Raw genomic sequence first — 17,866 nt, forward strand, 5'->3', positions numbered from 1 at the left:
CATGGAGCAAGGCAGTTTGTCGCACCTGTAGAGAAGGCCTAGTAAAGGATGACCCGGTTGCCTCTTGCCAGAAGATGCTTACTTCTGTTAGGGATGAGCTTGCGTCCACCTTCAGTTCCTTTAGAACGCTTATTGACAAGTTCCAGACTCCAGCAGAGAGTCCGTCTTCACTGAAGGCGTCAGTAAGCACTCCGCAGCAGGCAGAGAGTGAAGACTCTGAGGCTGAGGTCAGATCTACCCGTTCTTCTCTGGAAGAAATCAGGGTCAGATACAGAGCCCAGAGATAGAGAATCCACTCGAGGCTCAAGATTTAAGTTATCTGTTGAGGATGTAGATGACTTATTAAAGGCTATCTATACTACCCTTGAATTAAAAGAGGAAGAGGTTCAGTTATCCAAACATGATCTTATGTATAAAGGATTACATAAGAGAAAATCAAGAGTGTTTCCAGTTCATAGTTCTTTGGTTGATACTATTAAACTGGAATGGGATAATCCTGAGAGAAAACCATTCTTCTCTAGTAACCTAAAAAGGAGGTTTCCTTTTGATGAGGACACTGCGCAGCCATGGAATAAGAATCCCAAGTTAGACGCACCTCTTTCAAAAGTTTCAAAAAACTCGGACCTGGCGTTTGATGATATGGGTACGCTTAAGGATCCGATGGACAAGAGGGGGGATATCCTTCTCCACAGAGCCTGGGACTCAGCAGTTGGAAACCTGAAACCAGCTTTGGCTTCCACTTGTGTGGCCAGAAATCTGGAGGTTTGGTTGACTCAGATTCAGTCACATCTGTCAGCAGGTACCTCCAGAGAGCAAATTTTAAAGTCTTTTCCTCTCCTATTTCAGGCAGTGGGTTTTTTGGCAGATTCTTCCGCTGAGTCGGTAAGAATGTCAGCCAGGACTTCGGCTCTAGTGAACTCGGCCAGGAGAAGCCTTTGGCTTAAGACCTGGTCAGGGGACTCGGCCTCCAAGTTGCGCCTTTGTGGCCTTCCTTTAACTGGCGATCATTTATTTGGCCCAGGTCTACAGGAGGCACTGGAACGCACGGCTGATAAGAAAAAGGCGTTTCCAGAGAAAAAGAGTTCAGACAGCCAGAAAATTTTTTGTGGCCAAAACAGGCAACAGAGTCCTAGAGAAAAGGACAGCAGGCCGAAAAAGCATTGGACTGGGCACAAAGGCAGAGGCAAAGGGGGAGTGCTATTTAACCCTCCTCAACAGCCCGCCAAGCCGCAGTGACTTGTGTTCCCCGGTGGGAGGGAGATTGAGGGCCTTCATCCCACAGTGGGCAGCAGTCACTCTGAGCCCCTTCGTCCTGGACCTAGTGACCAACGGGTACAGGCTGGAGTTTGTTCACCAACCACCAGAACGTTTGTTGGTCACATTTCCTCCACAAGATCGGGAGAAAGCGAGGGCTCTGGGTCTCCAGATCGGAGACTTATTAGATCAAAAAGTCCTGATTCCTGTTCCTTGATCGGAGCGGGGCAAGGGATTCTATTCCCATGTATTTGTGGTCAGAAAGCCGGCAGGAAAGTTTCGACTTATCCTGAATCTCCGGACCTTAAACAAGTCCATCGGATACAAGCATTTCCGTATGGAGACGGTTTTTACAATCAAAAACCTACTATACCCAAACTGCTTTATGGCCACGTTGGACTTAAGGGATGCTTATCTTCACATCCCTATCCATCCAGCCTTCCAAAAGTTTTTGAGATTGGCAGTGAAGACGGGTATGGGGACCCGACATTTTCAATTTCAGGCCCTCCCCTTCGGTCTTTCCTCAGCCCCACGCATCTTTACGAAGGTGTTGGGGGAAGTGCTGGCTCCTCTAAGATTAAAGGCAATAACGGTTATCCCTTACTTAGACGACCTCCTGATAGTGGCAAAATCATACCAAAGGTTGTTGGAAGATCTCCAGGCTGTACAGGACTTCTTACAGTCCCTAGGCTGGCTAATAAACAAAGAAAAATCGTCCTTGATTCTGGCCCAGAAAGTAACTTATCTGGGTTACGATTTTTGCTCCGTGAACCAAAGAGTTTTTTTTCCTCAGGAGAAGATTACCAAAGTGTTCCAGACTATGTCAACATTGCAGACCAACCAGTCGCTCTCTCTGAGACAGGTGTCGAGGGCAGTGGGTCTTATGACCTCATGTTTTCCCGCAGTACAGGTAAATTTAGCCAGGCCTTAGGCTGGGCTTGCTTGTTGTGATTTGGGACTGGGAGTGTCTGGTGTAGTAGGGGGTGTGGCCACCTGTGCCTCCTTTGCTTTCAGAGGGATGGTTCTGGAAGGGAGGTTGGACTTGAGGTCTGAGTGGCAGGCAGCTCATGTGAGGAGCTCTGACCAATTATCTTCTGGTATTGGGCAGGGGGCAGGCCTCTCATATAAGCTGGGGTCACATGCTTCCAGGGAGGAGTTCTGTGGAGTAGAAAGACAGAAAGGAGGATTGAGGTGCTCCTCCGGGTGTCCCCATGTGGGGATGCGGCGAGCACAGAGGAGGAATGGAGGAACCGCTGGGAAGGAGCTAAAAATAAGGATCTTCATCTCTAAGGTGACATTAGGATGCTGTGACCGGGGAACACAAGGTCTGGATGTAAAGAAGATCAAGCAGAGGAAGTAGCAGTCAAGCGGAGAGTAGAGCAGCATTCTGTGATCACAGAATGGTCCTTTTAAGAGAAGGTCAGTGCAACAGAAAACAAGGAGAAGCTGGACAGAGCAGTGTAGAATGCTGTGGCCGGGGAACACAGCGTTGTCAGTAATGGACTGGCTGAGGGCAGTAGTCCATTTATTGCCATGTGTCAGGTTATCGGGGGGAGATGCCGTGTCATCTCTGGCCTGGTTAGCACATTGGTAATATCCTCCAAAGACTGGGAACAGCCCAGATCATGGCATCCATTCCAATGTATTATGGGAGAGAATACATCTATACAGGCTGAGAAGAAGAAACTGAAAGGCGTTTGAACTCTCATTTATAGCATAAAAAATACAAAAAGCCCACAGGTGATCAAATACCACCAAAAGAAAGTTCTATTTGTGGGAAAAAAAAATGATATAAATGTGGTTTGTGTACAGCGTTGTATGACCGTGCAATTATCAGTTAAAGTAGCACAGTGCTGAATAGCAAAGAAGCGCCTGGTCATGAAGGTGGGTAAATCTTCCGGAGGGCAAGTGGTTAAAGCTTCAAGAATCAAGTTCTGTCTCAGCAGATGGCCCACTGACAACTGACCCCCCTGCCCTCCTTTATAGCCAGGTCTGGATTGAGCGGAGTTCATTGTAAGAGGGAAAGGTGAAATGTCTAATAGTGAATGGATCTGAGTATTCACTAGAATGTGTTTGTTTTCCTACAGAGACACTTCTGAAGAGTTTTCAATGTGTTCAGTATGGTGAAGGATCACTTTTCTGCAGACCAATGAGAACTTACTAAAAGGTTTATATTGACCTGCTCGTGTCTGTGACATCACCTGTAACATTCTGTGACATCATCACAGCAAAATGTTGTACATTGAAAAACAATAAAATTGTGTGAAATTGACACAAAATATTCTGTAAATACTAAAAATACAATTGTAATATCCTGAGCCAATCACAGCTGTTCATTTTACAGTGTTAATATGTTATAGAACAGGAAGTGCCATCAGACCAGGAAGTGACATCAGACCAGGAAGTAGATTCCCCCTGTAGGACACTGGTGTTCTTTCTCCTCCCTCTCTGGAGGATAGCTCTTCAGCTCCTGGCCTTTCCATAACTGTAAGCTTTAGTTTTCTTGCTAATCTTCTCCTAAATTCTATTTCCTTTGATTTTCCTGCATTCCGGCCCCTTTTATATCCTTAGTTCAGACTTTTGTAGCAAAAATGTGCTGAGTCATCATACTGAGCATGTGTTTTATAAATCCATTCTATGAGTATTTCTCATGTCTTTATAGTTGTATAGTGTCACAGTGACTGGAGGGAGGAGATAATAATAATAATGAGGAGTGACCAGGAGAATTAGTCTGATGGGGTTTATGGGTAATGGGGAGGAGCTCTTTCAGTTTGTTGTTTTGCTGGTGTGGAGAAGTGGTTTTTACAATCCTCCAAAAAGGGGAAAACATATAAAACAGGCGGATTTGTTAGTTTGCAAAAATGATTTCCTGTCTTTTCTGCAGCAAAACACTAGAGGGGGGAGGGGTGATGTGCTGCACTGTAGCGGGGTTGCCAACTGTTTGTAAATTACTGGATAGTCCATACATTTTAATCACTTACAGACTGTCTGTAAATGTACCACTACACTACTACTACTGGCAGCACTGAGATGATTTGGGGCATTTTGTGGGCACTAAGTAGGGATGGGCCGAACACCCCCGGTTCGATTCGCACCAGAACTTGCGAACAGGCAAAAAATTTGGCAGAACACGCAAACAACGATAAAGTCTATGGGACACGAACATGAATAATCGAAAGTGTTTATTTTAAAGTCTTATATGCAATATTTTTTCGGGAGCAGTGATTTTTTTTATTCTTAAAGTGAAATATTCCTTTAAATATCGTGCCTGGGGGGGTGTCTATAGTATGTGTCACGGAACGTCCCACACTCCACTTGAATGCTTCCGTCAGTATAGCACTTCCTCCCAGTCTGGATACAGATATCAGATATTCCAACCGCTCTGAGCACAAAACAAGGCGAGACTTGTTTCACTGCTAACATGGACTGTTTTATTATCACACATGGACACAACAGATAAAATAACTCAGACTCCCCCCCCCCACCCTTGGAAAAGAGGGCCGGTTAAACTGTCCAAAGACAATGGACACACAGGTCAGGTGTGTTCAAACATCTCCTCAGTAATCAGTCTTATCAGCAGGGGGGCTGCTGGAAGAATCTTCCCTCCCTTCATAGAGATGCACTTCCCAAATGATCACAGCAAAGAGTCCACGAGAGAATGAGACAATATACAATATATACATATATACACGACTGAGTCCAACTAGTACAGATCAGACTGGATTTCTCATACAGCTCACAAAGAGCACCGTTCCCCCAAATGCCAGGGCCCATAATCGGTCAGCAAGAGGCTTGCATTCAGCCCTCGCCAAAAGCCTCTGTCCTGGCTAGGTCTGTCACAGTATGCTTGTAAAGTGGCAGAGTTTTCCCGTGTTTAGAACAATACCACAGCAAAATGACATTTCTAAAGGAAAAATTGTCATTTAAAACTGATCGTGGCTGTAATGAATTGTCGGGTCTCGGCAATATAGATAAAACTCATTGAAAAAAATGGCATGGGTTCCCCCCCAGTCCATTACCAGGCTCTTTGGGTCTGGTATGAATAATTAAAGGGAAGCCCGAACCAAAATTAAAAAAAAAAATTGCGTGGGGGTCCCCTCAAATTCCATACCAGGCCCTTATCTGAGCACGCAAGCTGGCAGAATCGTATCAGGCCACATGCTCTCAACATGGGGAGGGTGCTTTGGGGTCTGACCCCAATGCACTTGTCCCCATGTTGATGGGGACAAGGGCCTCATCCCCACAACCTTTGCCCGGTGGTTGTGGGGGTATGTGGGTGGGGGGGTTTATCGGAATCTAGAACCCCTCTTTAACAAGGGGACCACCAGATCCTGGCCCCCCTGTGGGAAATGGTAACGGGGTACCCCTACCATTTCACAAAAAAATGTTAGAGGGGGCTTCCAAATTCCGATAAGCCCCCCCCACTCACATACCCCCACAACCACCGGGCAAGGGTTGTTGGGATGAGGCCCTTGTCCCCATAAAAATGGGGACAAGGTGCTTTGGGGTCAGACCCCAAAGCACCCTCCCCATGTTGAGGGCATGTGACCTGGTACAGTTCAGGAGGGGGGCTGCTCTCGTCCCCCCTTTTCCTGTGGCCTGCCAGGTTGAAAGCTTAGATAAGGGTCTGGTATGGATTTCGGGGGGAACCCTACGCCATTTTTTTAAATTTTGGCACACTGTTCCCCTTAAAATCCATACCAGACCTGAAGGGTCCGATATGGATTTTGGGGGGACCCCTACTTTTTTTTGCGTGGACCCCCACGCAATTTTTTTTATTTTGGTTCGGGGTTGCCCTTAATATTCATACCTGACCCAAAGGGCTGAAGACTCTCCATACATGAAGGAAATGTTTCTCTTGTATTTCGGCACATTCTCTCTCATAAATAATATGGCGATGTATAAAAAATCGGAGTTACTTACCGGTAACGTCCTTTTCCAGGAGTCTTTCAGGACAGCACCATAGAGAGACCTTGGCTCCTCCCCTTCTGAGGAAACACCGCCTTCAACTTAAAGCTTTAAACCTCACCGCTCTCCCCCGGCCCCTCAGTTCTTCAAGAGGACCTCCGGTTAGCTGGGGAGACACAAGAACACGTCATAATAACTTTGATCTTACCTGACGTTCTTCTGCGATGAACTCCATCACGAATATCCCTACAGTAGGGTGGGTAACTGTGCTGTCCTGAAAGACTCCTGGAAAAGGACGTTACCGGTAAGTAACTCCGATTTTCCCATTTCCGTCTTTCAGGACAGCACCATAGAGAGGATAAGCGAGCACCTTACCTTAGGGTGGGACTACTGCCTGCAGAACCTTACGCCCAAAAGCCTGGTCTTTTGCTGACAGAAGGTCCAATCTGTAGTGTTTCACGAACGTGTCGAATCTAGACCACGTTGCCGCTCTACAGATCTGCTCCGGAGACGCACCAGCCCACTCGGCCTGAGAGGTCGCCACTGCCCTTGTGGAGTGTGCCCTGATACCCTTAGGGGCTTCTAACCCGCTAAATATATAAGCCTGACTGATAGCTAACCTTAGCCACCTAGCTAAAGTGCGCCTCGAGGCTTTGCCTCCCTTCCTGGTTCCTGAAAATAACACAAAAAGGGAATCAGATTTTCTAAATGGTTTTGTATCCTCCAAGTATTGCAGGACACACCTTCTTACATCTAGTTTATGAAACCTATGTTCCTGTTCCCTCACAGGATTCAAACAAAAGGTGGGCAAAACAATTTCCTGGCCTCTATGAAAAACCGAGGCTACTTTCGGTAAGAAGGCCGGATCGGCCTTAAAAATTACCCTGTCCGGGAATATCTGAAAAAAGGGGGCCCTAATGGAGAGGGCCTCGAGTTCACTTACTCTTCTTGCTGTAGTGATTGCCACCAAAAACACCGTTTTGAGGCTAATCCATTTTAATGTACACGTCTCCAATGGCTCAAAGGGTTCCCCTGTAAGTGCTTGTAGGACCAAGGAAAGATCCCACATTGGGAAGGGGGGGACCTTCAGAGGTCTCTGCCTACTCAATGCTTTAAAGAATCTAATGACCCAAGGATCGGAGGCTAGTTGTTTCTCCAGAAACACACTCAAAGCAGAAACCTGCCCTTTCAGGGTGCCAAGGGCTAACCCCTTGTCCGCCCCTGCCTGCAGGAACTCTAAGACCGCTATAGAGCTGTGAGTATCAAAAGAAGTTTCTGTACACCAGCTATTAAAACGCCTCCATGTTTTTTGGTAGATGACCTGGGTTTCTTTTTTCCTGCAGTTAAGGAGGGTCTTTACCAAGCTATCTGAGAACCCTCTGTTCTTCAACAGATCTTCCTCAGTAGCCAAGCCGCGAGGCTCCATCTCCCCACCTGGGGACAACAGATTGGCCCCTGGGAAAGGAGATTCTCCTGAACTGGCAAAAGCCAGGGGGGTTCCGCTGCCAGACTTCTCAGGATGGAGAACCAAGGCCTCCTGGGCCAATGTGGCGCAATAAGAATGAGAGTTGTGTTTTCCAGTTGGAATTTTCTTAGGACGGCTGGGATTAGTACAGGTGGGGGGAAGGCATAACACCTGTCGAAAGCCCAACTCTGAGCCAGTGCGTCTATCCCTAGAGCTCCATCCCACCTGTTTAGGGAGAAGAAGAGATGCACCTTCCTGTTTTCTCTCGAGGCAAAGAGGTCTATGCATGGCCTCCCCCACTTCTGGGATATTGCTTCGAAAACCCCCTGATTCAGAACCCAGTCGCCTTCCCTCAGCCGTTTCCTGCTGAGGTAATCCGCCACCAGATTTTGATCTCCTTTCAGATGCACTGCCGAGAGGGATAGGACGTTTGATTCGGCCCATCTGAGAATGCTTTCTACCAGGGTCCACAGAGGTCTGCTCCTGGTACCCCCCTGCCTGTTTATGTAGGCTACAGCTGAGGAGTTGTCCGACCGGACTCTCACATGCTGTCCCTGAAGTTCCTTTTGAAAAGCTTTGAGTGCCAAGGCTACTGCCTTCAGCTCCCTCCAGTTGGAGGATCTTCCTGCGTCCTCCTTCCGCCAGCCTCCCTGAGCCACCCGGTCCCCCATATGCGCCCCCCAACCCATGCCACTCGCATCGGTCGTGACGCATCTGGACACCGGCAGAACCCATTCCAGACCCTGAGAGAGATTGGCTTCTTTCCGCCACCACCATAGGGATCTCTTGACCTGGTCCGGTACAGTTATCAGGGAATCCAAAGATTCCTGACTGTGGTCCCAAATGCTCAGGATAAATAGTTGCAAGGGGCGAAAGTGTAGTCCTGCCCACTGGACTGCTGGAAGTGCTGCCGTCAGTAACCCTAAGGCTGACATAGCCTTTCTTACTGATATTTGTTGGCTGCCCTGGAGTAACGACATTGCCCTGTCTACCTTCTGGATCTTCTCCATAGGCAGGAAGACCTTTTGTTTTGTTGAGTCCAACAGGTAACCTAAAAAGATTACTTTTTGCGAAGGAGTCAGATTGGACTTCTCCAGATTTAAGAGCCAACCTAGACCCTCTAAGATGTTCCTTGTCAACTGCAGGTCCAGCGACAGTTGTTCCGCGGAAGGGGCAAAAAGTAGTAGATCGTCTAAATAAGCGATCACTGAAATGCCCCTGATCCGTAGGAAAGCCAAGACTTCTACCATGACTTTGGTGAAGATGCGGGGGGAAGAGGATAGTCCGAAGGGAAGGGCCCTGAACTGCCAGTGAAAGGTCCCTTCTCTGGTATTTATTGCCAGCCTGAGGAACCTTTGACACTGATCTGCAATGGGAATGTGCAGGTAGGCATCCCTCAAGTCTATCGATGCCATAAAGCAGTTTGGAGGAAGAAGTGTCTTTACCGAATAGATAGAGTCCATTCGGAACCTCCTGTAGGTGAGAGAGACGTTCAGAGGCTTCAGGTTCAGGATGAGCCTGAACTTCCCCGAGGGTTTGCGCACCACAAAAATGTGGGAGTAAAAGCCTCTGCCCGTCTCTCCTTCTGGCACTCGAACTACCACCTCCTGTTCCTCCAACTCCTGGAGGGAGGAAAGGAGAGCCGCTGACCTCTCTGCACATTTCGGAAGCGTGGTTACGAGGAGTCTGCATGGTGGAGGTTCTGCAAACTCCAACCTGTACCCTCTTCTTATGACTTCCAAAATAAAATTGTTGGAGGTGATCATCTCCCACTGTGGCAGGAAGGCCCCCAGTCTTCCTCCCACCCTTATTCTGTCACTTTGTCTTTTTGGGCTGTTCAGGAGGGCGAAAAATAGCCCCCCCACGCCCCTTCCCTTTTTGTCCCCACCCCTTTTTCTGTTGATCAGATTTTGGGGGGTCCAACTTCTTCCACGGCCGAGACTTTCTTTTAGTCTCTGCCGGTTTTCTTTTAAAAGGAAATGCCTTCTTTCTGTCAGCCGTTCTATCCAATACAGCTTCCAGACCTGGCCCGAAAAGCAAGTCCCCCGTGAGAGGAATGCCGCAGAGCTTAACCTTGGATGCGGTATCTCCCTGCCATGTTTTAAGCCATAGGGCTCTTCTTGCCGAATTGGACAATGCGGCTGATCTTGCAGACATACGCACCGATTCAGCTGACGCATCTGCCAGGTAAGCTATTCCTTTAAGGAGCATGGGAAAAGACGAAAGGATTGTTTCCTTAGGCGTGCCCGCCTCTATATGCGCCTTAATTTGCGTTAGCCAATACTCCATGTTTCGTGCCACCACCGTGGACGCCATGGCAGGTTTGAGGTTCCCTATGGAAGAGTCCCAGGATTTTTTCAGGAGGGAATCTATCCTCTTATCCATGGGATCTGGGAGTGCCCCCATGTCCTCAAAGGCCAGGTCAGTGTGCCTGGAGACCTGCGAAAAGGCTGCGTCTAGCTTAGGCGATTTGTTCCATACCAGCGCCTCCTCTTCTGCAAAGGGGAACCTACGCTTAAGTGCCTTTGAAAGGAAAGGCTTCCTTTCGGGGTCTTGCCACTCCTTTTTGATGGCGTCAACTAAGACCTCATGGACCGGGAACACCTTCCTTTTATGTTCCCCTAGTCCCTTGTACATCTGGTCATGGAGTGAAAGTTTTTTCCTTTCCTCCTGGATTCCTAGGGTGGTATGAATGGCTCCTAGGAGCTCCTCCACCTCCTCCAGGGAAAGCTTGTAGCGAGAGGATCTTGTGGATTCCCCTTCCGCCTCCTCTCCCTCTGATTCCCCCTGGGGATCTGAGGACCCGCTATCAGGCTCTTCCTCAACCTCGAATCTGGCACCTCCTGGATTCTCTCCACTTCCCGAGGGAGCATCCATTAAGGCCTGAGGAACACTCTGCTGTGCTGGTGGAGAAACAACCTGCGGCTGTGGCAACTGAAGACTGGCAAATAATGTCTTAAAAGTCTGCACCGTATTGGAAAGTTCTTTCACGGATGCTGCTAAATCTGAAGACTGTTCTCCAGATTGCTCCCTTACTAGCCCCTCTATACAATCCCTGCAAAGGGGTTTAGACCAAGATTCCCCCATTGTGATTTTACATGAGGGGCATTTCTTCTTGGCACTGTGGGGCGACTTGCTTTTCTCTGTAGCTTTGCCCTGGAAAACAAGTTAAAAGTAGGGAGCAATCAGCAAACTTTCACCAGCACTACCACGGAGGGCCACCAGGGGTGCACTTCCCGGGACCAACCATCACCAGGGACCCAGACACAACCCTTTCCCCCCCTTCACCACCAGGGGGAGTTCTACACCTGTGGAGCTTTACAGGAAGCGGTAAGGGAACACCACCCCAGGGTTCCTCTTACCTTAGAGTGGCTGGTGCAGGAATCTCCTGGAGCGGTTCTTGAAGCCTCTGCTTCCGACATCTCCTTAGAGTGCAGTGGTGATCCAAGCCCCTGTGTACTGTCCCCACAGTAAGTCAGAGGCAGCACCAGCCGAACGCGCGGTCCGTTTTCAACACCGCGACCGGAACCGGAAGTCACGGGTCAGACGGAAACACCGACCTCCGCCGGAAATGACGTCACCCGTCCTCCGACCCAGCGCTCAGAGCTCCCACGCTGGCTGCAAGTGCAGGGCGGTCTTCTGTGCCTCCACCTATGCCACTGCTAGGCAAGAAAGAAAACGGACCCCCCCAGCTTACAACTTCACTAAGAGAAGCTGGGGGAGCGTGATGTGCAGTCTTCTAAAAGGTACTCAGCCACCCTAGCCCCTTAGACTGCAGCTTTCTTTAGAAAAAATGAGCAGGAGAGAGCCAGAGAGAGAGCGCCCCCTTTGGTCAGCCTGCAATTAGCCTCAGCCTCCCTAGCTGTGCGGCCCTGGTTCCTTGCGATGTCTCCCCACCGGAGGAAACACCAGAACTGAGGGGCCGGGGGAGAGCGGTGAGGTTTAAAGCTTTAAGTTGAAGGCGGTGTTTCCTCAGAAGGGGAGGAGCCAAGGTCTCTCTATGGTGCTGTCCTGAAAGACGGAAATGGGAAAAAACTCTCCTTGGTTCCAGCATGGGAAATGAGAAGGTGAGGAATGGCGGCAGCATTGTTTACTTTATCATGTGAAAGTGGACAATGCCACCGCCTAAAGGCCGAGACAAACCACAATGTGAGGCGACGCAAAGCGACTCTACCTCCGCCTCACAGAGTGACCTTCACTTATCTCTTCTCCACACTCCACACGGAGCATGCAATCTGTGTGCTGCCCCCTGCTGGACTTACTGGCACACTCCGTCTGTCACACAAACAAGGAAATGTGACCACGCCTCCTGCAGTAAATGGGCCAATAGCTGCACGGTATTCTTAATTCAACAGAAAAGTATTTACCATTTTATAATGTATTTTTTTCTAAATGTTCAGTATTAATATGCTGGGAATTGTAAAGATGGATTTTTTACAGAATTTTTCTGACAACCACAAGCGCCATTTTTATTTTGGAAAAACAGAAAAAAAGATGTTGGATTTCCAGGAATAAAATGGATTTCTTTTTATAAATAACAGATTTGATCTGTAAAATGTAAATTTGATTACAGTGTTCCTGGATTTATTACAGAATTGTTTCAGTGTTCTGTCGGATAGTGCCCGCTATCAGAGAAGTGACCAGGTTGTTCTTTGAAGAATAGCATAAAAAGTTTTGTTTTGCAGCACTGGGCATCTTTAAAAATTGCTCCCCCAACTGCCCATCACCCCTCACCGACACAAACTCGCCATGGGAGCACGGGGCAAAATCTGACAGAAAAATCGATTTGTCCTGGGCACTTCTGGATAGGACTGGGCTGAGGGGGAGTCAGAAAAGGGGACCCACTTTGGTGGATCAGCAGGCGGGGGGCATAAAGGACAGGACCTGTGATCTGAAGTAGATCACAGCTCATGAATGGGGGGCCACTTTGGCCTGTTTGCTTTGGGTGGTAAAAGATGTCATCCCTTCACTGAATGACATCACTGCTGAATGAATACAGAAGGTGATGTATAGACAGGTGTACTTCAGCCTCCCTGCACAGGTGGCACTGTTAGGCAGATGTCATGCAGAGAGAGGCCTCCATAGGTGTAATCAGTAGAACAGGTCCAATTGGACACTGCTGCCCCGGATGACCTTAGCAGCCAGCTTTAGTGTGGGCAGTGCTAATAAATATCGCTCTGTACGCAGCGCACCCCTGAACTCCGCATTCTGTACGCAGCGCACCCCTGAACTCCGCATTCTGTACGCAGCGCACCCCTGAACTCCGCATTCTGTACGCAGCGCACCCCTGAACTCCGCATTCTGTACGCAGCGCACCCCTGAACTCCGCATTCTGTACGCAGCGCACCCCTGAACTCCGCATTCTGTACGCAGCGCACCCCTGAACTCCGCATTCTATGGGCAGCACATTCCTGAGCTCTTCAATCTGAACATAGCACACTCCCGAACCCTGCACTCTGTACACAGTTCATTCCAGAGGTTTATTACTGTGTTGTGCTGGGGGTTTGTTTCTGTGCTGTGTTAGGGGTTAATGCTTGTGCAATTTTTTGGGGTTAAATGTTGTTCAATGTTATGGGTTCATTATTGTGTTGTGCTGAGGGTGAAGTATTGAACCATGCCCTGGTTAATTACTGTGCTGGAGCTTAATAAGCGTGTAATACTGTGGGTTAATTATTCTGTGGTACTTTTTGTTAATATATTTTTGCTGTGCTGGGGGTTAGTGCAGAACTTCACACAAGCTGAGGTGTTATTTTATTCCCACTGTCTTCAGTTCACCCCAATTCATACTTGGCCTACACAAAGAGAAAAGTGTCACACTACAAAACAGACCATGAAGGAACACCCACTTGTTGTCCACGCCCACTTGCAGGCTACACCCACTGTTTGGCCATGTCGACATGTGCACGGTAGGCGGCGCGCAAGGTGTGGCACATTACCACTTCTACTCGCAATAACAGCACAGCACCACCCAAAAAAAATGTCTGGAGCAACCCCTGAAAGTAAGTATATTTGCTCTGTGATGTGTTTCTGTCTTTAATAATAGGAAACATGTAACATTGTAAGACAATCCTGACCTTAGAAAACCTTCTGTGTCCCAATAAAATGATGGATGTGTTCCATCAGGATTACAAAGTTCTTGTGGAATGTGATGAGGAAATAACCTCTGATCTCTGTGAAGTGCACCCCTGAACTCTGCCTTCTGAACGCAGTGCACCCCTGAACTCTGCATTCCCCACCTCATACAAAACTGAAAAAAAAAAACCTTTTTCTATAGATACACAGTGATGGTGGAGAGACCAGGGCCATCATCCTGATCCTGGCTACACTATGTAGTGTGTCACTGACCCAGAACAAGCATGCAGCCAGTGAAGGCTGAACAATCTGACCTCCTGCATGCTTGTTCCTGGTCAGTGACACACTAGGTAGTGAAGTGAGGTTTAGGTTGAAGATGACGGCCCCGGAACCTGCAGCTTTATAAATAAATCACTCATGTTTCCTGTCCTCTGCTCCCTCCTATTGGATGAGTATTCCACCAATCACCAATCAGATAATACACCTTGTGATGTCTCTGGGCAGATCTCGCACTTCTAATTCCCCCCACATATCTTTATACAACCTCCCCATCCCCCTACATTTACCCCAGCATGGAGGGGCTCAGTGAAGGTGGTGGTGAAGGTGTGGAGATGTCGGATCCGGTCACACAGATCATAAAAGGAGATCCGCCCGGCCTCATAATCCAGATCTATCCCGACTCTCCTACTGGACACACCACCGGGTAATCGGATCTCCTTACTGTCATGTATCACTGAGTACTGTTTACCCCACCTTCTCTGCAAACCCCAGGACTTCTTATTATCTCCAATCACTGACTGATCTCCTCTCCTGTCTATACTGGGGTAACACATCCCGACTCTCCAGTGCAATGAACCCCCGACATCCACTTCCCAGTAATGTCTCCCTGAGGAGAACCTCTGACTGCTCATCACCTGACAATCCTGAAACCTCTCTGGTGTTTCTGGGCGATTCTGATATGAGGAGGATGCAGTTTTCCTGTCATCTGATATATGTAGATTATTAGCAGCTGTCCTCACATCCAGTAATATGTCTGTAACCCCCGACACCCCTAATGTTTACTGTACAGCCCCAATTTTTGGTCCTCCAGCCTGGAGGTGTGAGTGTTGTATGGTGGGGGAGGGTTTGAGGCGTTTACTGGATGATTGTATGGTGGAGGAGGGCTGGGGAGGTCTCCTGGATGGTTCAGCATTGATGTGACCTTTGTCCTTTGTAGTAGAATGTGGATAGACATGTGTGCCTGGACATTTCTCTATATTTACCCCAGACATGATATCAGATAAACCTGTGTGTAATATGTGTGATATCCCCCCCACATCCAGATCCCCTCCATCATGGAGGAATTTATCATGTCTCTCTCTGTCCTCATCTCCATCCTTAGTATCACACAAATCACCTGTGTCTGATTCCTGTAGGACAGTCAGTGGATCCGTCATGTTACACAGCTCCTCAATGTTCCCCATCTTCCTGGACAGCTTCTCCTTTATTTCCAGATCCTGGACAAGATCATAGATTATCACGGAGATCCGATCTGCCTGCCCAGAGATGTCCCTCAGGACTCTCTTCTCCAGGTCCTCCAGACGTCTCCTGAGGTCTCTGAACAGGGCAGCAACTCTCTTTGTTTCATCATTTGCTTCTCCTTGTACTTTCCTCCTGTGTTCCTGCAGACTCTGGACTCTCTTCTCCATCTTCTCTCTCTCTGTCATCAGTTTCTGCAGAACATTCCTCAGTTTCTTCTTTTTCATCTCAGACGCCTCATCCAGAGTCTCGACCTGGAGTCCCCGATGTTCTCCAATGAAACCACAGGACATACAGATACAGGTGGAGTCCTCAGTGCAGTAATACCTCGGTAGTTCCTTATGGATGGAGCATTTCCTGTTCTCCAGGGAAGTGGTGGGGTCACATAAGACGTGTTCTGGTGACTTGCTGTGGACTCTCAGGTGATTGTCACACAGAGAAGCTTCACACATCAGACAGGATATCACAGCAGGTACAGGAGTGTGAATACAGTAAGTACAGAAGACCCCGGACTCCTCCTGATCTGGATGGGTGGACTGGAAATTCTCCACTATGTTACGTAGTTTTAGATTCCTCTGAAGGACGGGACGTTTCTGGAAGCTTTGTTTACATTCAGGACAGGAATAACCTCCAGACCCCTCCTGTGTATCCGACACATGACTAATACAGTCCCGGCAGAAGTTATGTCCACATTTCAGGGTTACAGGATCTGTATAAATGTTCAGACAGACGGAACATTCCAGCTCCATCCTCAGATCAGCAGACGCCATCGCTGGGAGCAGAAGAGAGAAATGACAGTGAAAGTATCTGACACTGAGACACATAGTCATATGAATCCTTATACAGAGGAACACAGATAATACATGGGAGGGGCTGAGACTGAGACACGTAGTCATATGAATCCTTATACAGAAGAACACAGATAATACATGGGAGGGTTCCTGACAATAATCTCCCTATCTGGGGAAAATAAAGGACATGTAATAAGATGAGGGAACGTTGTGTCAGGAATTCTCCTTCATATCATTAGAACATTTCACAGACAAAGGAACACAAAGTTGATGTATTTGGCTACAATAACACAAGTCATACGGATAGAGCCGGATTACCCACAAGGTGACCCAGGCAGGTGCCGAGGGACTGGCAGCTTTCCAGGGGCCGTCTATATCTTCATTTCCCCTTCACTATCACTCTCAGATAATACAAGTGTAAAACATTTCATACCCCAATCAGGGATTGCAACAGATGACTTCAACTCAATTAATGGATCTGCTGTCCTGGCTAGTGTTGCCACCTGTATGGGATTTACCTGGGCAGTCTGGTTTTTGCATCATGTGTCCGAACTGCCAGACACATTATTCTGACAGCATACTTGTCCCCAGTGCCTGTCAGCAATGTATCGTCCCCTCATCTTTGTCCCCAATCCAGACTCCAGTGACCACACACTGCCAGTGTTCTGTCGGATAGTGCCGATATCGAGAAGTGCCCGTGATGTACTGCGCATGCACCGTATGGAACAGCGCAACAGCTGATTTTACAATCAGCTGTTATGACAGCGAGATGGCGCCTGCGCACAATAGCCGACGGAAGAAATGTTTCTGTCAGATTGTGTCTGGCATTGCCGAGGCATGTTTATGACGGTGAGAGGCGGATTTGTACATGTTGGGGTCGGATTGTAAAATTATGGGCAGTGCTGCAAAGATTGGGGGCGGATTTTTAAATGATATAGAAAAAAAGGGGGGGGAGGAATTGACGGGACAATTCCAAGAAAAGCAATTCTTCAGGGAGGAACAGGCAATTTAGCAAAAAATATAAAGTTTTATTATGCAATACACTTTAACACTAATCACAAAAGTTAATTTAGAAAATACCACCACCAATTCATTAAAATAGACAACGTTGTCTACACACACAGATGGCCACCACACATTTCTCCATCCATCCACCCCCCCATTGAATGACTGATGAAAGTAATGGTCAGTGTTGAATCATCTAAATGAAAAGATGATAGTCCTTCAAGTAACACACATGTGAGTGAAAAGAAGGGGTCAAAGGGGAGTAGAAGCAGCCATGCAGGTATTTAGACCTCCTTATCCACTAGATAATAGACCAGCGAATATCAGTAACTACAGCGAACTGGAATATTGCACAAACAGTTCATGAAAGATCTTTGAACACAGAACTTGCTGTAAGTATGCGGACTATGTCAATCAGGGTATGCTGGGAGGAAGTTCCTATAGCTGAGATATATTTGCACGGGAACTGATGTAGGCTCAAGAGCACCGGTATTGGCAGGTTAGTGTGTGTCTAAAGTAAAAGCGGTTAAATTGTATATGCAGTCGGACAGCACCCCCGCACAGGTGGACAAGCAGCTTCTGCTTATTCTATCTTCCGGCAGCTCATGTGGATAGCTTCCTTCGCTATGCAAAGTGTCACCAGTTTGTTCCGTGTAGTGCCAGAACACCTTGGCATGTGGGTGGATCAGCGTGTACGCTATTAGGAGTGTGATGGCGTCATGCTGACGCGTTTCACCCATCACCCGGGTTTCTTCAGAGCATGCGCAGAAGCCAGGAAAGACATCCTTAAGTATCCAGAGTGCCAGACTACGTAGTCAAGTAAGCATCTGGTTGTCTAGGCAACTGCGCAACG

General features: G+C 48.0%; 1 pseudogene; it reads right to left on the bottom strand.

Moving 5' to 3' along the window:
• Nucleotides 1–14,214: 14,214 nt before the first annotated feature.
• On the bottom strand, nt 14,215–15,987 carry LOC141127249 (E3 ubiquitin/ISG15 ligase TRIM25-like; annotated as a pseudogene).
• Nucleotides 15,988–17,866: the final 1,879 nt, after the last annotated feature.

This window comes from Aquarana catesbeiana, linkage group LG01, assembly GCF_042186555.1.
Source record: "Aquarana catesbeiana isolate 2022-GZ linkage group LG01, ASM4218655v1, whole genome shotgun sequence".
Lineage (NCBI taxonomy): Eukaryota > Metazoa > Chordata > Amphibia > Anura > Ranidae > Aquarana > Aquarana catesbeiana.